Raw genomic sequence first — 27,148 nt, 5'->3', positions numbered from 1 at the left:
CTTTGATTTGAGAACCATTTCCATGCAAACATACTTAAGGGTAGGCTGCCAGGCCAGCCCGCAAAAGTCTATTTAATTCATAACGTCACTAAACTATATCTTCAGTTCCAAGTCTTCAGAGGAGAGGACTCAAAGGTGGCGGAGGGTGGGGGGACGAGGGGCTCACTCTGGGGGGCTCCAGCCTCAGCTTCTACTCCCTCCCTCTAGGCAGCCCTGCGATTTCCCTTGACCCCACCCAGGACCCTGAGCGGCTCTGGTCCCAAGGTCATAATTCCCTTCCCCAGGATAAGATGATCTCACCGACACACGGAAGGAGGAAATCAGGTTGTTTTGAAAGACAGACTAGCTGTTAACCCAAATGATGTTGAATTAGTGGACTTCGTGCGGAGATAAAAGAATACATTGGGCTGGAGGGAGAGACTGTAGCAGAGTCCCATTGTCTGGGGATAACTTCCTTAAGTTTCTCCTACCGTTTATAGTTTCCTTCCTTCACTTCAATGTATCTTTCTCCTTATTAAAATGTCATACATGGAAATGTTTAGAAAATATAAATAGTTTTCTAAGTGACCCATTAGTACTCAGAGAAAACCAGTTAACATTTTGGAATTTCCTTCCAGTCTTTTCTTCTTCTCTGTGTAGGTATCGAAAATGGGATCATACGGTATATATGTAGTTGTATTTCCTTTTTTTTTTACATTTCCTCATATTATTAAATATTTTCCTAATGCAATTTTAATAGTTGTATATTTCATTTTATGTGTGGTCCATTACCCATGTAACTATTTTTCATTGTTAAACATTTAAACTGCATCCAATTTCATTATTACAAATCCTACCACGTTAATAGACTTATATCTAAAGATTTATGGTCATTTCAGATTATTTCCTCAGAGTACAATTACTAGAACGGAAGATATGAAGTTTATTCTTCTAAGATCTTGATACATATTGTTAAACTGTTTTCCTCAAAGTGGTAGCATTTTTTCTCTCATTAGTACCTACTTCATTTCTTTTCAACATGTGCTACTATTAGCACTTTTCAAAATTTTTTCCAATTTGATAGACGAAAATTATATGTACGGGCAGTTTTGATTTTCATTTCTTTTATTATTAGTGAGGCTGGCAGTGTTTCATATATCTATCGTCTTCTCCATTATTAGTATGCCTTTCTCCACTGAGTGACTATTATCTGGATTTTTTTGACCACAAGGTTTTAGTCTTTTCCTTATTCCTTCCACTTTTGAACCTAAAGATTACTCAAATCTCCATGACTTTTCTTTCTTTTTTTTTTTTTAAAGATTTTATTTATTTATTTGACAGTGTTAGAGACAGCCAGTGAGAGAGGGAACACAAGCAGGGGGAGTGGGAGAGGAAGAAGCAGGCTCCCAGTGGAGGAGCCTGACGTGGGGCTCGATCCCAGAACGCCGGGATCACGCCCTGAGCCAAAGGCAGACGCCTAAAGACTGAGCCACCCAGGCGCCCCCTCCATGACTTTTCATAGACAAAAAGTCCTAATCTTTGGGGGAGTGGGTGGATAAGCAGTGATTATTTCTGTGCATTGATTAAGCAAATTTCACAAATCAAGGACGGCCTCCATTTCTGACAGATATACACTTACAAAAGAATTCTCTGAGAAGGCAACAGTGGCTAATTTTGCACAGACTGTGAGAATTTTCACCATTTCAAGAAGTGTCTCCATCCCAGGAAAGAAAGAGAGTGAGGGACGTCTGGGCCCATCTTACCACAGTTCTTCCTGCCTCCAAGGCAGAAGTAGGAATGCTCTGGTTGCTATAACACACGTGCATCCATGTGTGAACCCCTAAAGTCCGAGTATGGAAAACAATCATCATGACCCTGAGTCACCCCATTCCATCTTTCACAAGATAAATGTTCCCAGGAACTAAGGAGTAATGTAGGCTCACCCAATGAGTCTCCAAGCTTCCTTTATCTTCACTGTCTTCACTAGCTATTAAGGAAATATTTTGGAAGAAGTAAAATCTAATTTAGAATTTTTTTTAATAATTAAAAACTTTGTGATAAAAATCACTTCTGAGGGGCGCCTGGGTGGCACAGCGGTTAAGCGTCTGCCTTCGGCTCAGGGCGTGATCCCGGCGTTATGGGATCGAGCCCCACATCAGGCTCCTCTGCTATGAGCCTGCTTCTTCCTCTCCCACTCCCCCTGCTTGTGTTCCCTCTCTCTCGCTGGCTGTCTCTATCTCTGTCAAATAAATAAATAAAATATTTTTAAAAAATCACTTCTGAGCATGGGTCATTCAAAGTAAGCACCGTTCTCTCTTTGATGAATCACCTGAGGACCTGGGCTGGCACGACCTCCTCTGGCCGCCTTTCCACTAGGTCTTCCCACGTCAAAGGCGCTTCCTCCCTTCCTACAGTTCCCTCTCCTGGATGCAGAAGATGGTTGAGGCGTCTAAGTGGGAAAGGCAGCCACTCTGGGCTAAGAGGCCCGGAGCATTCTAGACACTCAACTGTGTCAGCTATCATTACCATTACTAAGTGAGCTAAACTTGTCCTCCATTACTGCTACTTGGTAAAGGAGGAAACACAGCAGGTAAAGCGGCTCTTCTTGTTTACAGAGTGATAATTCAGTACAGTGTGAGAATGAAGAGTTTACCCCATTTGATAATTGAGAAAAACCGGGTACTGGTAATTTCCAAGTCTCTGTTTGTATCATGGTACAACTCGTCTTCAAATCTACTTAGGACAATTTCAAAAAGCTGGCATTGGTCCACTCGACTTACGCTGCTCCCATTCTCATTCACGAGTACCTCAGCATTTTTGTGCAATTCCAAGTATCACCAGATTTGCTGAACACAAATTCAGAAAAAATGCCCCAGAAACTCCCTAAAAATACAGTTTTTCCTAAAAGTGAAGGAGAAGTAGGGATTACTAAATAGAATTTATGCTCTCTGCTTTGTTTTCATTCACCTGGAAAGCCTTGTTGCCAGTGCATTGGCTCATTGCCATCTATCCCGGGAGGAGGATGGGAAACCACTTATCTCAACATCCTCCCCTGCAGAGAGCAGGACTTCTCTGCAGGGCACTAAGAAGACGCCCGAAAGCCCTTTGGGGTGGTCCCACTCAACCGGGGAATGGAAGGCAGAGCTTATTTTCACGGCTGCTTTATTCTAGTGGTTAAGGAGCGAACAGTAATGGTCTGTGAATGTTGTCAGAGGGGGCACATAATGAACCAAGAGAAAACAGGCCTCGAGGCAAGATCTGATTTCTCTGAGCAAGTGAGAAAATAAACCCACGATTCCTATCATTATGCCCAAGTTCAGTCACCGCAAGATGATGGCACTCTGACGTGAAAGGCAGTCGTGCCAAGAGTCAAGGTTTCAGCAAAACTGAATACCACACAGAAAACACTCCGGGTACCCAACGCTTGTCGGCAGGGGATTCATGGAAAACCAGGAGGAAGACGAACGACGTGAAAGTTCATTTTCCAAAATACAAAGGCTTCTGTACACAGAAGTTTCTATCCATCCAAGACTAACTGGAGCAAAATGCCCTGTGGAGGCACATTTCTACTATGTTCTCCGCTAGCGGTGTCTCCTGAATTCTCTTCAACCTTGACCGCACAAATGAGGAGATAAGGTTTTCTTCTTTTGCTTTCTCCCCCCTCATATCTTGAAAATAGAGATGAGTCTCTAAAAAACGCTGAGACACACAAAAAAGATGAAGTATCTCCACATCTTTAGAGGCATAAGCAACATATACAAGTTGAAGCAATAAGAACAGAGCAACACATGTGCTACTCTGGATTCACTGAAGATTACTATCTGTGACATGTGTATTTTTAGTTTTAAAAATGCAGCTTTTAAGGGGCGCCTGGCTGGCTCAGTTGGCGGAACATGCAATTCTTAATCTCAGGGTTGTAGGTTCGAATGTAGAGATTACTTAAAGTAAAATCTTGAAAAAAAATTAAAAATTAAAATGCAGCTTTTAAAAAAGTTTTAAAATACAATATGACTCTGTTCTAAAATGCTCAAAGACAGTGCACACTATATTAACTCAGGGAAGTTACTCATTACCGCATTGCTAGAATCTGGTCTTTTACAAAAATAAAGTCCATGAAAAAAAAAAGGGAGGGGGAGTGCCTGGATGGCTCAGTAGGTTAAGCACCCGACTCTTGATTTCGGCTCAGGTCACGATCTCATGGGTCATGAGATTGAGCCCGTGGGGCTCTGTGCTCAGTGAGAAGTCTACTTGAGATTCTCTCTCCCTCTGCCCCTCCCCCCAATTTCACGCCCCCCCCCCCTTGCATTCGCATGCTCTCTCTCAAATAAATAAATCTTAGGGGCGCCTGGGTGGCTCAGTCGTTAAGCATCTGCCTTCGGCTCAGGGCGTGATCCTGGCGTTCTGGGATCGAGCCCCACATCACGCTCCTCCGCTATGAGCCTGCTTCTTCCTCTCCCACTCCCCCTGCTTGTGTTCCCTCTCTCGCTGGCTGTCTCCGTCAAATAAATAAATAAAATCTTTAAAAAAAAAATCTTAAAAAAATATATCCATGAAAGACTAGGTCAACTCCATGGTTATTTTCCTTAAGTGTAACTCCTCCTACTCCTTCAAAAGCAAGTACACTTTTAAAAATATGAAATCAGAATTTAATAAAAGTCAAACTAGTTTTTTAATGCATAAATCTGGGAATATAAAAATCACTGTAAACTTAGGTTATTAATAAGGTTATGTATTTTAATTCTCTACTTTTATTTTCCTTAACATAAATACAAAGGTACTTAAAGGTTTAGGATTTACTTGTGAGATACTATAAAATATTACTATCTTCATGATGAAAGAAATTTATGAATTTATGGAAAAGGGAATAATATTTATAAAACATGTTAGTGAAAGCATTGTATATGTATATCAACATTCAAAGGTCATTCATTAATAAAAATATTTAAAGTCTAATAAAAGGAAAGTTAAGAATGGCTTTACACAAACTTGCATTTTCCAAAATTTGTCAGGACCAGAGAATCTGGAAGTATCAAAGTTTAAGTAGAAATCCACATTCAGAAGAGTTCCATGGAATTCTCAGAAAGAGAGAGCAGGCAAAGGGTCATCTGAGGACATTCTTTTAGCCAAAACTTTGAGAATCATTCAAACGGGGGAGCCAATGGCTGATATTAACAAAGCGCAGTTTTCTACTAGTAAGTTCACAGGCCAGCCCACCCTCTCTGCCAGATTTAGCAGATGAGAAGTCATCTCACAAAGTCATGCACAAACATGAAATATGCTAGGAAAGGTCTGCTGCCATCCCCTCAATCATTGCTTCGCTTGCTTAGGCTCATGGCCAGCAGGAATATCTCCCGCCGCAGAACTATTTCAAAGTAATGACTTGGAGGAAGTGGTGTGCTGATACCATGAAAAAAAAAATCCCTCAAAGACAAAGATAGTTCAAAAAGCATCTGTATATGGCTCAGAGGAAACAAACAGCTCAGCTAATTTCAACTCAAAATAAACCCAAGAGACCAGTTTACCTTGGCCATAGATACACACACATGCCGGAAAACTGAAGGTTGGCGATTATCTAGTGATTTTGTTTTGTGCCAAAGGGGATGAAAGGGCAGGGTTATCCATCCTGGCAGCAGGACGGAATTACAGAAGCTATCCCCCCACACAGCGCTTCAGACACAGAATGACTTGTGTATAAAAGGACTTCACACCGCTTTCTCCCTGAGACAGAGGGGCCCTGGGCCTCGGCTGGCATGACAAGTCTGATGTCCCTTCCCGAAGCCACGGGTAGATCAGAAGCTAATTCTGAGCCTCCGACACATGGTGTCTCCATCACTGAAGCCGTTTCATGGCTCTTCTTTCCACGATGCTGTCTTTGCAGAGCTAAGAGAGGAGAAGGACATCTAAAACAGTTGTTTCCTATGTTCACCTTGAGCTGAAATTCATCTACAATCTTTAAAATGACCAATACTGAATTTGAAACTTTTGGGCATTTAGAAATATTCTTCAAATTAAGTGGACACATCATCAACAAAGATCGCATTATATTTGGTTTTGAAAATCATTTGGAGTTTTCTGTAAAAGCAGCTGCTTTTCTAAGAGAATAGGTGATGACTGCTACCAAAATCTTAAAAAGATCCTTATTTCATTTTCAAATAACTTTAACTGAGAAGATCACTAGATGTGTCAGAAGTCTTAAATTGTTTTTTCAGTCCTGTTTTGTATTGCTATTTGGCCGTCTTTATTGCTAACTGGGTTAGGAAGCCCCCAAACCCCTTTGGTTTTTGGTCACTTGAGGAAATTCACCTCACAGAAGAACACCGACTTATTTTATTTCCATTTTTGTGAGGGGGAAGACAGGAAAGGGTGGCGATCTTTAATATCTGAAGTGTGCATTGTTGACCTTCAACCGGGTCCTGAGATTTTTAGTTCAAAACATTCAGTACCCAGATCACATATGGTGACAATTAAAATACTTTAAGTGATGCTTTTCCTTCTTCAAGTGTTGGCCATCGTATTCAAGCTGGGCACGGGAAGCAGAGAGTCTCTCTCCACTCAGAGGCGGGCTCACAAGGGCAGCTCCACGCCCTGCCGTTTTTGCCATTTGTCTTTTTAGGTGGTGCCCCAGTCAGCAGTCCTCTGCGGCTCATAAAACCCACCATAACCTTTTGGGCTGCTCTGGAAAAAACACATTGGGTAATAAGGGATAGAATACTTTCTGTTCCATGTTTCCAGTGTTATTTTCTGGCCCAAAGAAATCCCAAATCATAGGCATCTAGAAACGAGAGATGGCCCAGTAAGAACAAGGATCTTACGCAGTCTGTGGGACTGACTCCCCACCACCCACCAAGGGTTCAACTACCTGTTTCCTGCCGAGTGCTTCACGCAGAGCTATACAGGCATTGGAACAAACAGCCATTTTGGCCTGACTTGACTCAAGTGCTAGGGTGGGTGTTAAAATGAAAGTAAAAGTGCCTAGAATGATCCCTAGCACATAGTAACGGCACAATAAACGTCAGCTATAATTATTGCTCCAGGAACTGAAATGTTGCTGTTCTGATCACCTTGAGGACGCGGGCCGGGGTGAAGACATGCAGATCCGTGGCAGTGACCGTGAAAGAAATATGGTCTCTGAGAACACACAGCATGTGGCAGCAATGTCCTCCATACGAGCTTGCCCAAAGGGACTGTGCAGCTATAGGAAATAATCAGAAGGCCCATCGGCCTCTCTATGGGTCGTTTACACACCATCTTAGGTTTGCTGGTCCCTGGCGCGGAAAGGCTCGAATAAGATACCACGAAGTAGACAGGCCGCCACACGAGGTGCTGTGGAGGTGGAAAGGTCGTGGCTGAGAAAGGCAGAGGTTCCATTAAGGCCTCTGAGGTCTCAGCTCGTTTTCACAGTGCTTGGTCACATGATGTCCTTTGTGGCTCTGAATGGTAACGATGGCCCTTAGAAAATGAATCGGCATGCCAGGTGGAAAATGCCAGAAGTCATCTTGTCTCTCCAAAAGTGTTATGTTGCTTTTGTTTTTGTTTTTTTTTTTACCCTTTCTTTATTCTCTGAGTCCTCTTTGCAGAATCATTTAAAACTCCATGATCACAAAAGCTTCCTTTGTGCCTACGTTTCCCTTCTGAGATCAGCAGCAGCTGAACCCACCCCAGCCAAGGCCGACTGGACAAGCGCAGGCCCCTGGCCCAAGAGGGGCCAGTCTTCCTGCTGGAGAGCACACTGTGAGCTGGCCGCGCACGCCAAACTCTGCTCAGACAAGGCAGTCTCAGAAGTATGAACTGGGCATCACGGGGACAGGTAGTCAGTCAGTCACACCAGAGAAATGAGAGGAGGCAGAACAGCTGGGCCAGTTAACTGGTGGACATAAGAGAGATGATTCATCTCCCAGGCCTGAGGGCACATCGTGGTTTTTCCAGGTACCTGCAGTGTTCAGTAATTCTAACGGGAGCAACGGTAACCGTAAGAACAAGAATAGCTAACATTTGCTGTGCCCTTACTATGTGCTAAGGATCATTTTAGGTGCTTTTACAAGTATTCATTCATTCAATTTTCACAATAACTCTATTAAGTAGATGATGAAGATGATGGCACCGAAGCACAGAGAAGTTAAGTAACTTCACCAAGGCCACACAGCTCGCAAGTGGGAGAGACACAATCCGGACTGAAATGGCTAGGCTCCAGAGCTCAGGCTTCTAACCAGTGTGCGCCTCCCTGTGGGGCAGTCCTGGGGTTCCTGTGTTCTTTACTGCCCATCCTTACAATAAAGACCCCCTATTAAGGAGGCCTGACAGGGGGTCTATTTATTGTTCCCCTACTGTCTCACAGTTAGCATTTTTCTTGGCTCCACTTATGAATCTTAGTAACTTAAGTATATATTTATTAATTGAAGAATTATGTAATGCTTACTGTGTGCCAGGAACTACTAGGAGCTTTGGAAGCGAAAGAATCAGCCCTGTTCCAGCTCTCAGGAACCTTATACTTGGTAGAGAAAGACTGGGTCTGCACACAGCCCCACACCAGAAAGTGCTGCCAGAATTTAAAGTGTAAGGTCATACTTCCATGACCTTATGCATCATATATATTACTGACTATCTTTGAACACATTGTGTCCCATTTCTGCATAATAATATATTGACTGTATCCTAAGCTCATCGTTAAAGTAATGCCTAAAAAGCACGTTTTAAAAATCACCAAAACAATGACAGACATGGTAAAAATGGCTTCCTTGAAGGTCCTCCTTCCTAGGATTCGGCGTCAGTCAGGCTAAGGGGATGGCAGCAAGTCATGCTCAGGCTGGCTGGAAACAGCGCTGAACAACTGTCTGCCTACAGGCGGTACTGCAGTGCTCCCCCAGCCCGACGGCATCGCAGAAACAGCAACTAGGGCCTCTTCCTCCATTCCACCATGTTTCACCGTTGGCAACTTGTCCGTGGCATGGACCCTCACTCCCGCCACACAGGTATTATTTATGTCTATAGCACTTGCAAGATGGCGCTCCCAGACACTGGGCGTCACATCTGTCATCTTTCCAAACCTACAGCACCAGAACCCTGCTTTGCATCTGACAGGCTTTTAATAGGTTTTAAATGATTGTTTTATGACAGTATTACAATAGTACCAGGCTATCGTGGGAAATGGTGAACTCAAGTCTAAAGAAGATAAATTACCTGGGGTACCTGGGTGGCTCAGTCGTTAAGCATCTGCCTTCGGCTCAGGGCGTGATCCCGGAGTTCTGGGATCGAGCCCCGCATCAGGCTCCTCCACTGGGAGCCTGCTTCTTCCTCTCCCACTCCCCCTGCTTGTGCTCCCTCTCTCGCTGGCTGTCTCTCTCTCTCAAATAAATAAATAAAAAATCTTAAAAAAAAAAAAAAGAAGATAAATTACCTATAATCCTACTAGGTAGAAATAGATATTGTTAACTTTTCGGAATACTTCCTTCTAGTCATGATACATATAAAATGTTTTAAAATTAGGAATATAATGTATGTAGCTTTGAATCCACTTTTGGTGATCCTTTCATGCCACGAAATACTCTTTGAAAACTCGGTTTTTAATGACTGCATGATTTCCTACACCAAAATTTATTGAACATTCTCCTCTTGCTGGTCATTTAGTTATCCCTCACTTTGCTTTTATAAATGTGCTAATATCAATATCCTTACATACAAATTCTTATGATCAACTAGGATTATGCAAAAGAAAATTTATAGAAAAAGAAGTACTGGGTCAGAGTTTGAACAATTTAAACTCTCTTGATACACAGTGCAAATGGTCCACAGGGAAGGCTTATAGCACTTGCCCAGCATGGAGCCCACTGTGGGGCTTGATCCCAGGACCCTGGGATCATGACCTGAGCCGAGGCAGACACTTAACCGACTGAGCCACCCAGGTGCCCCTAGTTTTAAAATATCTTTATCAGGGCACCTGCGTGGTGCAGTCAGTTAAGCTCTGACTCTTGATTTTGGCTCAGGTCCCAATCTCAGAGCCGTGAGATTGAGCCCCGTGTTGGGCTCCAAGCTCAGTGTGGAATCTGCTTGAGTTTCTCTCTTGTTCATGCTCTCTCTCTCTCTCTCAAATAAATACATATTTTAAAAAAGGAAATCTTTATCTTAATGTGGTTTCTTCCGTGGGTCAGAACAGAGCCTATATTTACATGGTGAGTCCTCAGTAAAATTTCAGGTGGGCCACTCGCAAACAAGAGCAAACCAAGCCCGTGATCAACAGTCCCCATCTTCATGCCCTTGAAGCCTTAAAATACCTCAGAATTTTAGAAATGGAAAGTACTTTAGAGATCACTGAGCAAACTGTTTCAGTTTATAAATAAGGTAACCAAACCTCAGAGAGGTTAAGTGACCCGGATAATGTATTCGACTCTGAACTAGAACTAGTTGTCTTGATCCATAAGCCATTTCTTTAGAATGGGCTGATAACCTAATGGAAGCAACAAACCATTGTTATCAGAGTGAAAAAAATACAGGGAAAAATAGCATAAGAATACATTTGGAAAAGAAACCATTAGTGTTCTAAATTCTGTTTTATCTTCATGACACAAGTGAGAACAAAGGCAAAAACTCACATGTGAGTACTGCTCTATTAAGATCCCTGCTCCAATCAGAACAGATATTTCTTCCTGGAACCATTAACATACTCAGCATTGATCGATTACCCTCCCATCCAGCCAGCATTCACTGAGAATATACTGTGGCCAGGCACCGTGCCAGGCGCTGGGGTGGCAGAGGGAAGAGAACCAAGGTGAGAAAGGAGGGATTCATTCTGGGGGGAGGTGGGCAGGAAGGCGTGACTGCGCGGCTAGGGGGCGCACAAGGAGCCGTGGCAGTGGCAGGGCCGTGGACACAGAGGACTTCACAGAGGAGTGACGCACGAGCTGTGCCTGTGCTTGAAAGCAGTCTACTGGGCAGAGTGGGGAGGACAGCATCGCAGGCCGGGAGAGAGCAAGGCTGCGCGTCCGACGGGGCTGAAACGTGGTGGCCGCACACGACACTCATTGAAGCCCCACGCTCCTGCGAGCGTGTTTTCTCGGCTGGCATTTATTCTGACTGGTTAGCACTATGTGCTCACCAGCCGTTAGATATCTTCAATATCAGCCCTGCCTATAAGGATGCTATTATCTTCACTTAAATTTTCTAGAGGTCCTAGAGCTGATAAGTTTGGGTTTTGAAAGCTTTTGACTATCAACAGCACAAGGCAGAAACAACTTATAACGCCTAGCATGGGGCCCTCCTAAGAGGTGTTACATTTCTTGTTAACCGGTTAATTTTCGATTATGAACTATTTGAAAATCCTAATGACTTTAAGAGATAAGAACTACCGATTGGGATGCATGGCATTAATATGGCTAAAATGAATTTATTATAAATTAATAGATACTTTTGTTTATTAATGCATTAAACAGTAAGATCTAGTGGCCAGTCTAATAACTACTATAATTTTGAAGTAATAATGAGAGTAAACAATATTTGGAGATATCTGAAATTAAACTGTATATAAATTATTTCTTCTTTTTGAATTGAATGGTATTTGACATATAACTGTGTAAATTTAAGGTGTACAATATGCTAATTTATATATTGTAATATGACTGCCATTATAGCAATAATTAGTACATCTATCACATTACATAATTATCCTTTCTTTTTAGTAGTTGGAATAATTAAGTTATAGTCTCTAGCAAGTTTGATAATTATAATACATTATTGTTGTCTACATTCACCATACTGAGTATTAGATCTCTAGGATTATTTACTAGTCCTAGTATAAGTTATCTATTCTTATGCAACAAATTACCCCAGAACTAAGTAGTTTAAACCAACAAATATATTATGTCACAGTTTCTGTGGGTCAGGAGTCTGGGCATAGATTAGCTGAGTGTCTCTGGCTCAAGGTCTATTACAAGACTGCAATTAAAGTGGAAACTGGGGCTGTGTTCTCATCTGAAGTTTCAGCTAGGGGAGACTCTGCTGCTTCTAGGCTTACGTATGTGTTGATAAGACTCAGTTCCTTGCTGGCTGTTGGTCAAACGCCTCCCTCAGGTCCTTGCCTTGTGGGTCTCTCTCAGGGCAGCTCATCACATGGTAGTTGGCTTCCCTCGGAGTAAACGAGAGAGTGCCAGAAAGCCCCCAAGATGGATACCAGTCTTTTTATAACTAAATCTCAGAAGGGACAGCTTATCCCTTCTGCTGCGTCTTGTTCACTATAAGTGAATCACTAAAACTAGCCCACATTTAAAGGGAGGGATTTAAATACAAGTGTGGATTCCAGGGGCTGGGGACCATCGGGGGCCGTCTTAGAAGCAGCCCACAACCTAACGACATGAAGTATCTAGGACTTTCATTGGTGATGATACCTCAAGTGCTGCTAACACTACTGCAGTTTGTGGGCTACACCCTCAATTGAAGGAAATGCAAAATTTAGGTTAGAGGTTGGGGAAAATAAAGATGTGCTATTTTCCCCATCCAACTCACAGACTTTAGGTTAAAAACTCCCGCGTTAAAGGATGCACATATCTTGCACCATCTAAAAATCAGTTTGATGCTTTGTAGATGGGTACAAGGATTCCTCACATACCCCTGGAATCCACCACGTGTGGGCATTTACTGTGTTTACAAAAGATTCCATTTTTGTTTGTTTGTTTTTAAACCATGAGGTACTGTTAGTCCAGCTCGGAAATAAATTGACTTTAAAAACCGTTCCCACAGCTGCAAAAGGCAAGTGTTTGGCACTAATAAATCAGGATTAGTGGAGTTTGGCTTATAATGAACCTTTCACCTCCTCTGGGCAGGTGGTCACCAACTGATCTATGGGAACAAACAAGCTATGTTTTGAAGTAATCACCATTTTCCCAATGATAGGTAGGACTGGAGTAGAAAGCAAGTAGAGGGAGATACTTGTTCCTGCAAAATTTAATCTTCTTAAACGTGGGGCCCTCTGAAAACATGAATCAAAATTATGTTTCCAGGGCCACTTTCTTGACCTCTGCTTATTATTACCAATCCATCCATAACCACTGCAGGGATTCTCCTTCTAGATAGTGAAGAATAGCCTGGATGCTATCAACAGGCCCACATCCTAGAACCAGTGACCACAGTTATAGGCTTAAATTTTGCCCTTTTGGACCCCAAATGAAATTTGGCATCACCTCCACAATGAAATGCCTTCAGTGTTCCATTTTATTGGGGAGGGGACAGGGGTTATATTAAAAATATCTAACAACCAATAAGACACAGTCATTAACCAGGTGGAACGATGTCTCACAGTCCTGGGGCACCCCATGCTGTGCTAGACACTAAACCTTAGTTGTTGAATTATGAGACAGGGCTTAGGGGTCTGGGGGTGCACTCAGGTATCTGAGGCTGGTGATGATTCACCAGCTGGTGTTGGAGCTTCTCAATATTTTAGTGACCAGCATGGCTGTTACCAGTGCAAACAGACTGGATATCAATGGCTGACGTGGGAACTGCTCCTCCCCAGGGTCCCCGTGGAGGGTGACTGGTGTAGGAGCTGACTTGGTGACCCTTCAGCACTGCACGTCGCCTGTACTGTGGGGACAAAGCTCAGCCTTCCTTCCTGACCTTGAGCTGAGGTCTTAGAGGCTCTTGGAATCCCGCACTCAGGCCTCCTCAAGGCTGGCTGCGGCCTCCTGGCTCACAGGCACCGTCCAGGGGCAGCCTGGGGCAGCTGCTGCCGGCTGGTACCAACAGACTTTTATGCAAGACAGGGTTGGGTGTCTCCCTGTGGGTTTGATAGAGGGGGATATTCTCTGTCTCTAGGTGTCATACCACCCAAGAAGCCCCACCACTGCATGGGGTATAGGACAAAAAAGAGACTTTTTTTCATGTATCCTCCATTTTAAGGATAGGTTTAGCAACTACCTGAAATTCCTGAATGGAGCCCTATGTTTTAGGTGCATCCAAAAGAGGTCATTCTGCATTGTCTCTTGGTCTACATTATTTTACTAAAATGCTCTGGTTGGTTTTACTTTGCTCCATGCTTCTGGAAAGTAGATTAGGAGAGGCTCTGCATACAGACAGTCCCGGGTCTAAATCCGGGCTCTGTGGGTTGTGGGCCAGTCACTTCACCTCTCTGAGTCGGCCTCATACAGTGCCTCCCTCACTGGCTGGTCAAGGGACGAGTGAGACGAAGACATGTTTGATGGATACTCTTCTTATACACTGAGCACAAGATCAAGAAGAAAAACTTTTAGTCTCTGGGTTAGGAATTGCCAGTGTTATTCCCGTGTACCGATTTAGGATATTTTTAAAAAAGATCCTTTTTGTTCACTCAAGCTGACTAAAAAATAGACAAAAAGTGAATTCAGAGGTCAAGATGTAAGCTCTGCACAGACTTAGAGCCAACTCATAAGAACTCAGAATTCTCCTTATTGAATGCAGAAAACATACCTCCTTTCCCCAGGAAAATAGCTAGCATAGATTAATTCATTAATATTTACCTTTAGGATTATTTATTTATTTATTTATTTGGGAGATAGGGAGAGCATGCACAGGCCAGGGGAGGGACAGGGAGAGGGAGAAGCAGATTCCCCGTTGAGCAGGACTCAATCCCAGGACCCTGAGATCATGACCTGAGCTGAAGTCAGACACTTACTCGACTGAGCCACCCAGGCTAACTAGCTAATATCTGTCTCAATTACAATAAATGCAATTTCAATGATCAAGATAATATTTACATAAACATTAAAAGATGAAAACAACCATAATATTTTCTCCAATTGCCTTGACATATAGGCAAAGAAAAGCTTGATTTGTTTAGATATCGAGCATTTGAAAAAATAAACCTCACTTTTGCCCACTTTGCTAACTTTTTTTCTTTAAAATAATTACAGAATCACTGGGGCTTAAGCAGTGAAAGACAAGGCCTAAAACAAAACTCCTGGCCCTTCCACTCTTGTTTACGCAAGTGAACATTCTCTGATTTCAGTCCCAGAAATCAATCAAGGAATAAGTCCTTACGCAGAGTCCCATTCTGATTTTCAGGAGGAGTTTTAGAAGCCACAGACGCCTTCAGGAGTACTAGGAAACCATTAAGACCATTAAGAAAGACATATTCTTCCAGGATTCTAACTCCTACGTTTATACATGTTTATCCAACTGCCTGCTTAACATGTCCACGTGATGTCTGTCTAGCAGACAGCTCAGACCCAACAAATGCCAACTAAACTCTCTCTCTCTCCCCCCTACGTCCGCCTGCTCTACTTACAGCCTTCCAGGTGGATGCCATTTCCATTCTGCCCTTGCTTCTTTGGAGTCTTCCTTGACTCCTCTCTATAATGCTTATTATTGTCCAATCCAACAGTTCTCTTGCGGTTCTACCTTCAAAATAACCAGACTCTACTGCCCACCGTAGCCTTGTGCTGCCACCCCGGTCCAGGGTGCCATCGCCTCCTACCTGGTCTGTACCTTCTACTCTTATTCGCCTACAGTTTATCCTCCATACAGTAGCCTGAGCGTAAAGCCAGATCATCGCTTCTCCTCTGCTGAGGGCCTCCCAAAGCTCCCTCCTATAAAGGCCACAAGGCCCTTCAGAATCTCACCTTCCCCTTGTCTCCTCCTCACTTATTCTGTCCTCATCACACTGGCTCCTGTTACTCCTTGAATATGCCAGGCATGCTCCTGCCTCAAGGCCCTTGTGCTTTCCCCCAGGTATCTATCTGCAAGGCCAAGTCTCTCACTCCGGCCAAGTCTTCACTCAAGCGCCACCGTCTCCACGACAGCCCCCCTGACCACCACACTTAGACCCACACGCACCACGGCATTGCTGCGCTCCCTCACCCCGTGCACTTCTTTCCCCACAGAACTCAGTACTTTCTAACCTTGCAGTCTACCACATTACAGACTATTTTATGAAATGTTATTGCACATCCCCAACTAGAATGAAAGATCCACAGGGAAGGTGCTCAGTAATATTTCTGAATGAAGGGAAAATGCCCTCCCCACAAAAAGGGCAAAACCCCCCAAAACACCATAAACAACCAGTATCCAAAAAGGGCCTTATAATGTCCAATAGGACCCACATATTAGATATCATTTTCTTCTTTTTATAATGCTTACGGCTTTAGGAGGAGTGACAAAGAAGTAGGACCGACACTGAGGAGAGGCTGCTGTTTGCCCAGGAACGACCCATAAGAGTGGCATTATAGGGGAGCGGGAGATCACCACACTCTGAGCACAGGGACTTTGTCACAAAAGCCCTAAAACCTCCCTTTTATCTGGGAGCCAGAGGGAACAGACTCAGAATGACTGACCCACATTACAAATTCACAAAAGGCTGCTGGGGACACTGGAATTCACAAATAATGTCATTTCTTTCCAGGGCTATGTCCACTCTCCAGAATATACTCTTCTGAAGTAATGGTACTCAGGAAGCTGATTTAGTGTGCAGAAGGCGGTGTAGGGATCTTGGAATCAGGCTAAGGATGGGTACGCCTCTTGAGGGCTCCTTAATTTGGGCCACGGTAAGCCCTGGTCTTCATCCACACTTCACAACAGACAACCCCTCTCCATCTATATTCACGTCCTCACGCTTCAGGCTCCCTCTACCTGCCCAATCCTGGGCCACCACTGGGAAGTTTTCCTTTCTGGATTTTGCTCTATGGGGACTGTCACGCTTCACTGTGCAGAAACTTTCTCCAGGTAGGGTGGATTAGGTGTTTACTTATCTATACTATCCGTGCTATACTACGTTATACTTATCTAGACACTATCTGAATTCCTGTGCTGTTTTCCAGGAATTACACAAAGGTCACTTAGTTGGAGTTTGGGGAGTTCATAAGGTCCTTCGTTTCTTGATCTACTCTCACTGAGCATGACTCTGGCCCCTGTGGAGGGTGCCCCAGAGGGGCACCTACCTCCAGATTTCCAGTCCTTGGGCCTCTCAACATTGCAGCAGGACCCTTGGTCTATGCTCACTACACTCGCTAATTAGCTATTTTGACAAAGACAAGTCGCCTCCAACCTTTCTGAGCCTCAGCTTCCAAATCTATAAATGAGAAGACTGGACTCTTGAAGGTCCCTTCTATTTGGAAAAACCTAGAATTCTATTCCTTACCTACCTCTTTAAGTTTTAAATAACGACAACAGCATCTGAAAGCCTCTTTGCCTAAACTTTTCCCAAGGCCAGATGTTCCTGGCACTGAATTAGGAGAAAAAAATAGTTTTTGAATAACCCAGCATTTTTGTCTTTCAGAGCAATTTATCCTCTGGCCTTTTCAATTCCTTTTCCCCTACTGTTACCTCCTTATGAATTCTTAAAAGTTTTTAAAAAGTAAACTATCGACTCTTCCTGATTTGTCAGGATTTATCTTGTAACAACACTCCCTTTTTTTCCCCCCAAGTTATTATTCCCGTATAAAACCTCTCCCACATTTTTATTCTGGGAACTGTGCTCCTCAGCCTTGATTTGTCCCTGTTTTGCGGGAGGGTTCTCGACTGCTCAGGGGAAGAGGAACGAATGCGGAGGCGGGGCTGGAGGAGGCAGCATGCTGTCCACACAGGGGAGCGGTGGTCGCACCTCTCCCAGGGTGATGGGCGAGGACTGGCAGGGGACAGAACAGCGGAGGGAGAGGAAATGCAGAGGGAAGGAGAGAAAGAGTGAAGGCACACGTTGGCTCTCAAAGAGGTTTTAGGCGAAGCCCTGGTGGCAGTTCATCAAGAATGTTCGTTTAGTGAAATGACTTCTGGAACTGGGACTTTCCTAAGGAGCCACACCGCAGTGAGAAGGCGGAGTTGGAACACGATTCCGCTCCCTGAACAGCGCCCTGTGCAGCCCTCTGCCCAGCACGCTGGCGAGGGACCGAGCAGCCCCTCTCCTGCTCCCCATGCCCGGGCTTCAGGACTCGGGAGGATCATGCTACAGGTCTTTAAAGCCTTTGAGGAAGGCAACCTTTCTACAGCTGGCCTGGGAATCAAAAAAAATCACCATTTAATAAATCAGCAATTTACTGAAAGAGTAGTGTTTCACTAACAAACCGTCCAAATGAATCTATAGGTATAAAATACGCACGACCTCCGAGCCTAGAGTTTGCTGCGTATTCCAAAACATTGTAGGTTCCAAGGTATCATTTAATGACTTTTAGTTGAGAAAATATATGCCCTAGAGAATTTTTACCCTATTAAAATATATATATATGTGTGTGTGTGTATGTGTACGTGCACGTGTGTGTGCGAACATCTATCCTACTACAAAAAACAAACTCTTTGTTTTTAAGCCACACTAGGATTACAAAACAATACAATGCGTGAGCTTAAAATATGACATGTTATTAAAATCCAGACACAAACAAAAGTAGAAAGGAAGCCTAATTCATACCAGAAAGTATCAAAACAGATCAGACTCTGGTAAGTATCTAGCTCGTTACTGTCAAAGCAGCAACTTCTAATTAGTATTGAGAAATTACAGTGTCAGTGATGTATGAATACCTCCTAGCGGCACTGGCATTGTCACGTAAGCCAGGAATAGGGGCCCCTTCAGTTGTGCACCATATAACATTCCATTCAAGGACTCATCTCTTCCCAGCTTACTATTTTTGAGGGAAAGTCTTCTCTGTCCTTTCATAAACAAATAAATGCAACCATTCTTGTCATTTTCTTGTCTAAATACCTTTTTGGTGGGGAGGGAGACCCTAAGAGGCCTTTTTGGGGGAAACAGCACCAACTTTCTGGATGAAGAAAACGGGGGGAAAGTGAAAGGGCAGAGTGAGGGGTGCCTAGGTGGCTCAGTCGGTTAAGCAGCCGACTCTGGGTTTCGGCTCAGGTCATGACCTCGGGGTCATCCCCCCCTCAAATAAATAAATAAATAAAATCCTTAAAAAAAAAAGGAAGGAAGGAAGGAAGGAAGGAGAGAAAGAAAGAAAGAAAGAAAGAAAGAAAAGAAAAGAAAGGAAAAGAAAAGAAATGAAAAGAAAAGAAATGAAAAGAAAAGAAAAAGAAAAGAAAGAAAAGCAGAGTGAAAAATCCATCAAACATACAGGCAATCCCTTCCTCGGAAGTGTCAGAGTACACATGAGCATTAATGATATTTTATTTAGAAGACAGCAGCTCCAGTCAAAGAAGACCCACACAGCACTGTGTCAGGCTGTCCATCACATCTTCCTAGCATTTCCTTCCAGAAAATCTGTAATCTAAACAAACAGCAGAATAGTCTCACTGCTCTTATTCCTTTTCCAGCACAGCAGCCCAAGTCCTCTTTGAGTCCTTAGTACTCAGATGAAAAATACAACATTTTGTTTGAAGCATTCGTGAAGGAAAATGATAATGAACTTATAGTCTGAGGAACCTTCAAGTCTGGGTTTGGAGGGAGGGCGGTATAAGAAGACATAATTACCGGATGATTCTCAGAAAGTGTGTTTATTCCCGCATGAAGTCTGGTTTTAGTCATCAGAATTGAGGCGGCTTTTTCCTGAAGATTACGTAGCCGAAGAGTACAAACCCTGGAAGGAACGAACTGCACTACCCCACGCTATCTCTTCTCTTCCCTTTCTTCTCCTTGCCTTCATCCTTGTGAGCTCATAAAAACTGAACAGCTTATCAGTCGAAAATGACTTGAGATTTTGTGAAGCATTTCAGAGTCAAGATAAAAATCATATTGTTGAAGAAAAACCATATTATTGAAACTCATGGTCTTTTCCAAGGGTGTGCGTCACAGGAGGCAACTGGCTCACAGCAGATGATGCGGACATCAGAACCTGCACATACAATCCCTGAAAAATCTACGCTCCTCTGATAGCTGTAATATATAACACCTCGAAAACAAAACCCAAACAACCTCATTAAGAAAATGGACAAGGGACTTGAACAAACATTTCTTCAAAGAAGATATACAAATGGTCAACAAGCATATAAAAAGAGGCTCGACATCACTAATTGTTAGGGAAATGCAAGTCAGAACGATGAGATATCATCTTACACCCGCTAGGATGGCTGCTATGAAAAAACAAACCAACCAGAAAGTGACAAGTATTGACTAGGATGTGGAGAAAGGGGAGCCCTCACGCACTGCTGGTGGGAATGTAAAAGGGTGTAGCTGCTACGGAAAACCGCATGGCAGTTCATCAAAAAATTTAAAACAGAATTACCATATGATCCCTCCATATCCCTTTTGGGTATGTGCACCAAAAAAACTGAAAGCAGGGTCTCAAAGAGATATTTGCTTATCTAATTCACAGCAGCATGATTCACAACAGCCCAAGGTAGAAGCAAACCAAATGCCACCTACAGATGAACAGGTAAAGAAAACGTGGTCTACCCACAGACTAGAATATTAGTCTCCTAAAGGAAGGAAATTCTGACACCTGCTACAACATGGGTGAGCCTTGAGGGCTTGATGCTCAGTGAAATAAAGCAGTCACAAGACAGATACTGTATGACTCCACTTACCGGAGGTACTTAGAACTGTCAAACTCAGAAACAGAAAGTAGAATGGTGGTTGCCAGGGGCTGGTGTGGGGAGGGAAATAGGGAGGAGTTGCCTAATGGGTACAGAGTTCCCATCTACTGAACTACATACACACTCAATGGTTAAGATGGCAAATTTTATGTTATGTCTATTTTAATGCAATTAAAAAAAAAACGACAACCTGTGGCTCCCAGTATTTCCCAGTAGGATGGTGATGACAACTGTAAGACCTTGCACATGCCCAGACACATCTCTCTGAGAAGTCCAGAAAGCTGGGCCTCCAGATTTGGTGATGACAACCCAAGAAGATGACCAGTGATGAATCCAACTATAAAAGCTGCACTCATCAAAGTTTCATGTTTTATTTTCTTTTTTCCTACCAGCATGCATGTTTTGTATATCTCCCCACTGCATCCTTCTGAAGCCCAAGGAACCCCATGATCTGTGGATGCCGCCTCTGAAGTATTACTTGACTACCTGGGATTCTGGGGACAAGAGGCCTGCCTCTATGTCAGGGTCCGAGAAGAGGACTTTGCAAGGTCAGCCTCCTTCCTCTTACTTCGAGAACTCGGTAACATGCCCACACAGTCCTCCTTCCCCCTAAAAGTCACAATGTTCTCTCCAGAGAAAAGGTAACCACTTATCTCTCTCTGCTCTTGACCTTCAAACTGAACTCAGTGCAACTTGGCAGTGATTCCTGTCTAAAAATTAGAAGCTAGATTAATATTCAAGGTGCCCTCCACCATCCATCACGATCGACCACCCTGTGCCAGCCCATGTCCTTTGTTTTCCAGATATACTTCCAGGTTCAGGGCCCAGAGGCACCACAAAATAACGACACTTTATAAACCTTCTCTTGTTTCTCAAACACAAAGGACCACAGTGAAGGTGGAAAGCTGGGAAAGGGGATGAGAAATGGCGAGGGAGAAAACAGATGCCCCAGAATAAATGGAAACAGCTTTTGGAAGGATGCATTAATGCAGGAGACATCAGGTCCATCTGGAAAGTATTCTAACAAAATAAAAAGCCCTTCTCTACTACGTGCGGCAGATTACAAAACTCCCAGAACAACAAAGCTCTATGACCAACTAAAAAAGCAAAACAAAACCGAAAGAAGAGCTCCTTCTAGGGATGTCCAGCCACCACGAAGTCGGGGGCCTCTTTCCGGCGTCAGGGGCGCGCCTAGTGCCACGTGCAAGAGCTCCCTGCTGCTGCCCCGCGTGTGTGCGTCCCCTCCAGGCAGCGATCTGTGCCGAGGGCTCGAAACACCAATGAAGTCCAACCTCTCCTCCGCCACCCCTGGGCAAATGCCGCCGCCTCTCCCGGAGCCAGTGCAGGGCTTCTGAAACCGCTCGGCCTGACATCTCCCACTTGGAAGCCATCCTTACTCTGTCAGCTTCCCCTCCATTTTCTTGCACAACATGGTCATAAAAAGTGGAAAAAATGTGGCCATCTGAGGATCTAATCAACAACGATTTTCCTCTTTCATCACTGCCCTGGTTATTTTGCATGGCTGGGGTATAAACAACACGTGAGCCCACTCACCCCTCGCCCCTTGGTCATTTGTTCAGCGCAGACACTTTGGAGAACGCTGGGCAGGCAGGAGGAGAGGGAACAAGAAGCCCCCAGTCTCCACCTCTCCTCATTTCTCCCCCCACCACCTCTAACAACACCGGAACACAGCCACAGAAGAAATCCAGTGTGTCTGCAAAAACATCCAGAAAGAGATTGAGCCACCTCTCTGGCTACCTGTTCTAGTGCTCGCTAACGGTCCGAGAAAGTAGTAACCCCCTCCCTCTAACTCAGATTTGAGACCTTCTCCTTTTCATACAGGTCTGAAAGTAGCAGGCCGTTGTAAAAACCTTATTATGGACTTGAAGTTCTTTATCAAACTGTCCCTCGCTGGCCAGAGGATGAATAGACTTGGAGCATTTAGCCGTTTCTGGGCTCTAATTTCCAACACTTGAACCATCCCTCTGGTTCTGCTGTAGACTCTTCAAATCTTCCTTCACACAGGAAACAGAGGCTGAAGACCCAAGGCTCGAGTGATGGTCCCACCACATGGCTTCTTCAGGTCCTGCGCCCCTGGAGCCCAGGGCCCCCTTGCTCAGCCTACACTAGGGTGCAGGTGGGGGACTTCCTCATCTCACGTTCAAGCTGCCCCTGACCCCCTCTTCTCTACTCCTCTTTTATGTTAGTAGAAGAAGGGAAGGGGAAAAAAGGGAAGGAAGAAAGGAAGAGGGCAGAAAAAATGCGAAAGGGAACTAAGAGTTTATAAAAATAAGAGAAATTATTTTAACAGAAAATACAAGCCAAAAGATTGGTTTTACCAGGTGAAAAGTATACAAAACCAACAACTTGCATCCAGACTTGCAGCACGTTTTCACGCACAATATTTCAGCATTTTCTACCGCCCTTTGCGCCACGAACGCCTGCGAACACAAGCTGATTTGTCCTGTTTCACAGATTTGTGCTAATAGGTAAACATGAGGAGAGGCTTAGCTGAATTCCATGAAATAAGTTATTTCATGAACATCTGAAGGTTTGTTTTTTAAAGGCTAAGAGGGAAGCAAGAGATTCTGAGAATTTCATTTTCACAATAATGGCTCGGTGTTTGTTCCTCTAACGAAGTATGGTTCCCAGCGATGGCCCGGCTCTCACATCCAAAGCCAGAGCCAATTTCTTCACATTAGAAAAAGAGACAGCTTCAGGAAAGAGAACCAGTTAGGTATTTTAGAGTGGTATGAAAGATTTTTCAGGGGGAAAAGAAGGCACTAACCTGTTGTTTTAATCCGCCAAAAACGACAAGTTCTCAAGTTCCCCTGCAGTCTTCTGGCGGGTTTCCTGTAAGTGTCGCATGTGACATTATACTTCCTCACTGCACCGTCTCTGACGGCCTCTCTAAGCGGTCACATGTGATAAGATCTTCTTGTTGCTTGCTTCACACTGGGGTAACCCTGCTTCTTCTTTTTTTTTTTTTTAAAGATTTTATTTATTTATTCGACAGAGATAGAGACAGCCAGCGAGAGAGGGAACACAAGCAGGGGGAGTGGGAGAGGAAGAAGCAGGCTCCCAGTGGAGGAACCTGACGTGGGGCTCGATCCCAGAACGCTGGGATCACGCCCTGAGCTGAAGGCAGACGCTTAATCGCTGTGCCAGGCAGACGCTTAATCGCTGTGCCACCCAGGTGCCCCCACACTGGGGTAACCCTGCTTCTAAAAGAGATTTTGTCACCCCGCAGGGGTCCCCCAGCTTGTGTTAGGCATCCCTAGGACACAGGTAAAGAACCGATCAGCTGGGGAGAAAGGCAGGGAAAAATAAGGTCTGGACTCCTGGCACCTGGAACCCTGCAGGGGTCAGGGGGTAAGGGAGAGATGGGGACTCTGGAGCCCCAGGGTCCCTCATCAAGGGGCTGGGCAGAGCTGAGAAGGGGCAGATTGCGCAGCCCCGGTGCCCTGCTCTCGTCTGGACAGGTCCCGACACTGTCCAGGAGAGACCGGCCTTGGGCCACGACCCTGCACCCAGGAGGTCCCCAGGCTCCTCTCTGGAGGGCACCACCATGGAGGAGCTCGCATTTCTGGGTCCTGCAGTGACAAGAGCCCTTACCCTGAATTTCCCCGCCAGTCTCAAGTTCACATCCAGTCTATTCAGTCCTGCTGCCAGACGGGGTGCCCTCATTCTTGGTTCAGCAAACAAAGCCACGGTACTCTCTGCCTCCTGGGCTAAATAACGGGCAGACTCCCCCCCCCCCAGCCCCGCAATGATCTCCAAAATATGCCAGGTTTTGGTTTCCCCGTGGGATGGTGGTGGGTTCATGGAGGTATGCGAAGCCTGACAGTGGGGGGCCTTGATCCTGGCCTGGCAGGAGCACAGGGGAGTGCCCCGGCATGTCCCTCTGTGCCCGCTGCCGCAGGGGGGGAGGTCAGAAGAGCTGAGGCAGGGTGCTGTTCCCAGCTTCTTGTTCCTGTGGTCAGTGCCTTCCTCTCTCCTTTCACGATTCCGCCAGCTCTCTGGAGGTCCACACATACGGAATTTGTGGAAGTAGGAAGTGGTGTGTGGGAGTAAAACCATGTCCTGGACCGAGGGGAATATTCTGCAATTTGTACAACCTGACTCAGTGCAGAAACCCCAAAGTTGTTTCTATTTGGTTACCCTAGCCTAATTCTTTTCTTAAAAATGCTTTTAAAGGGATTTTTGTTTGTTTGTTTTTCAGAAAGGTAATTGTAGACAGCCTCTCACTGTTCCAAGTCTTGAAAATATTACCCTGTAATTCCCCCATGAAGTTTTCCATGTGAGAACACCAGTAAGGAAAGGAGCCCTGAGATCAGGACTCTGGACAACAGTGGAGCTCGGAAGTCTCAGCACAGGACTGCATTTCTGGCTCTGTAAACATGCAGAACCATTTCACCAGCCTGACAGCTGACGGCTGGTCTTCTGATTGACCTGTACATTTAGATTAGTCAGTTGAGTCAAGATGGCTAGAAGCATGACATTAGCTTTGAAATAGAATAATGGTAAAATTTTGTTATCTTGGAAAAACAAAATACCACACAGATGATAAATAATCATGACTCCATTTGAATGTATTTAGAAGGGTCATAGTTCGGGTTAAACTGCCAGTTCCAGTTTTTAACCACGTGGCGACGTCTGTCCTACTTAAGCCACGTTCTGTGTGGAATTTTTAACAAAATGCTTTATAATTTTCCTTTAAAATCCCTAACCTGGCCTGTGAATTTTTTTTCCCATTTGTTTTGGCATTTAAAAAATTTTAACAGACTTTATTTTTTAGTACAGGTGTGGATTCATAGAAAAATCCAGAAGACAGCGGAGTTCCCACCCATCTGCACCCAGTCTCCCCACTACTAAAATCTTCTCTTAGTGTGATATATAAGTAACAATGAATCGGCCAATATTGATACAGTGTTATTAACTGAAGTCCACAGTTTATTTAGATTTCCTTAGTTTCTTCTCTAATGTCCTTTGTCTGTTCCAGGATCCCATCCAGGACATCACACTACATTTACTCATCATTAGGCTCCTCTTGGTTGAGACAGTTTCTTAGACTTCCTTTATTTTTGATGACCTTGACAGTTTTGAGGAGTACTGGTTTTTTTGTAGAACATTCCACAATTGGGATTTCTCTGATGTTTTTCTCACAATGAGACTGGAGTAATGGGTTATTTGTTAGGTTTCTCCTTCCTTACTGTCTACTCTGGAAGGAAAGTCTTGAGGGTGAAGTTATCTATACAAATTATTTGGAGTTCTTCGGCATAGATGATTTGTCTCTTCTCCCCATTTACTAATTTATTCAGTCATTTATTTATATCGATACGGCCTCATAGATATTTAGTGCATACTTTGGGTTACAATTCAACCCTACTGGACTTATTTTGTTGTTGCAAGTGTTTCACCTTTGACTATTGCGAGCTCTTTCTGTTGGTTCCTGTGCTCCTGTGACACACTCCTATTAATATTTTTTGAATTTTGTTTTTGAGCTGTCTTACTTGCTGGCATCACAAGATGCTCTGGGCTCATCGTGTATCGTACCCCTCCAATTGTCCACGATTTATTTTTTTCTGTCTTGACAAGAGAATGAAAGAAGATAAATCTATGGACCTGAAAAACATTTTTTGCCTTCAATTCTCATTAGTTCTGCCCTGTGTATTCATAAAAATCTTTTTTTAAAATTGCTTTCATAAAATTAGTCTTAGCCTCTACCAGCAAGAAAACACCAAAACGCCAACTGAGTGAAAATCTACATTTCCTTAATCCCAAAAATGCATGTTTGTGTTGGTTGTGTTTTTCTCCTTCATTTTTTAACATTCCTGGAATCAGGTGTACATTTAGTATCATGTCTTTCCCCCCTCTTTCCCTGTCATTAATTTGATCGTACACTTTACAGTTGATGGCGTCTTGGGAATGGAGGCAGTAGAGCCACCAATTAGTTCTTGTTTGGACCACAGACATCATTTAACTACTTCCACTGATTTTTTTCCCCCACTGAACAAATATTTTGATGAAAATGGTTTGATATGTAACATCTACAGACATTAAAAAAACCCCAAGATTTCTACCTACTCCTGGATACATTCTTACTTTACCTCAAACCACAAATTCTCATCAAGGCCTAAATAGAGGCAAAAGGTGGGGGGGGGGGTGTTCAATTGTTTCCATTTTGTTCTGGGTTTACTCTGACTCCTTTGATGTTTACTGTGTCACGCTTTCAAGGTCTCCCGAATCCATCGTCATCCCTGAGGAGCCAGTGCTGATGCTGAGGGGTCGTGAGGATGAGGTTTCCCTCGGGTTGATGAGGAGTAGTGGTGGTACTGATCAGAGGCAGGTCAGGAAGGACTCTGTGATTCTGCCTTCCCTACTCCGCGAAGCCAGCCGACTGCAGCCTGGCAGAACTGACCATTCCTTCTCCGTGCCCAGGATCTTGTCTCCAGCTCATGAAGCACGCCTGCTTTGGCAGCGTCATGCTTTACAGATTTTTCCTTTTAATGGATGGAGACTTGTTCTAACTTTCCACCATGGACATATTTCACAAAGTCACAGATGAAATGCCCAATCTTTTCGTCTAGGTAGGCACAACTTGGCTATTCTAAACACTCTTTTCTTCCCACTCCTGTGTAAGATGTACTAAGATACTGAGAGTGCCCTAATGATCTCAGCAGCATCCAGATGAGACTGGAAGAGAGGCTACACTGACTTTTTTAGGCAGCCATTGACGAAG

The 27,148-nt window shown here is 44.1% G+C and overlaps 1 protein-coding gene across 2 annotated transcripts in view; it reads right to left on the bottom strand.

Annotated features, from left to right (window-relative positions):
* The window catches only part of WIPF1 (WAS/WASL interacting protein family member 1), a 117,550-nt gene that overhangs the window by 52,287 nt on the left and 38,115 nt on the right, over positions 1 to 27,148 (bottom strand). The window contains exon 1 of one of the 2 annotated variants that reach the window (XM_040643724.1): positions 23,195 to 23,334. The exons of the other annotated variant lie outside the window; for it this stretch is intronic. The gene's annotated coding sequence lies outside the window, so the exon portion shown is untranslated. Of the gene's footprint in view, positions 1 to 23,194; positions 23,335 to 27,148 lie in introns of those variants that run through there. 2 annotated transcript variants of the gene reach the window in all.

Source organism: Ursus maritimus, unplaced genomic scaffold, assembly GCF_017311325.1.
Source record: "Ursus maritimus isolate PB19 unplaced genomic scaffold, ASM1731132v1 scaffold_1, whole genome shotgun sequence".
Taxonomy (NCBI): Eukaryota; Metazoa; Chordata; class Mammalia; order Carnivora; family Ursidae; genus Ursus; species Ursus maritimus.
The sequence above is the reverse complement of the archived record's forward strand: the minus strand, read 5'-3'. Positions and strand labels throughout refer to the sequence as shown.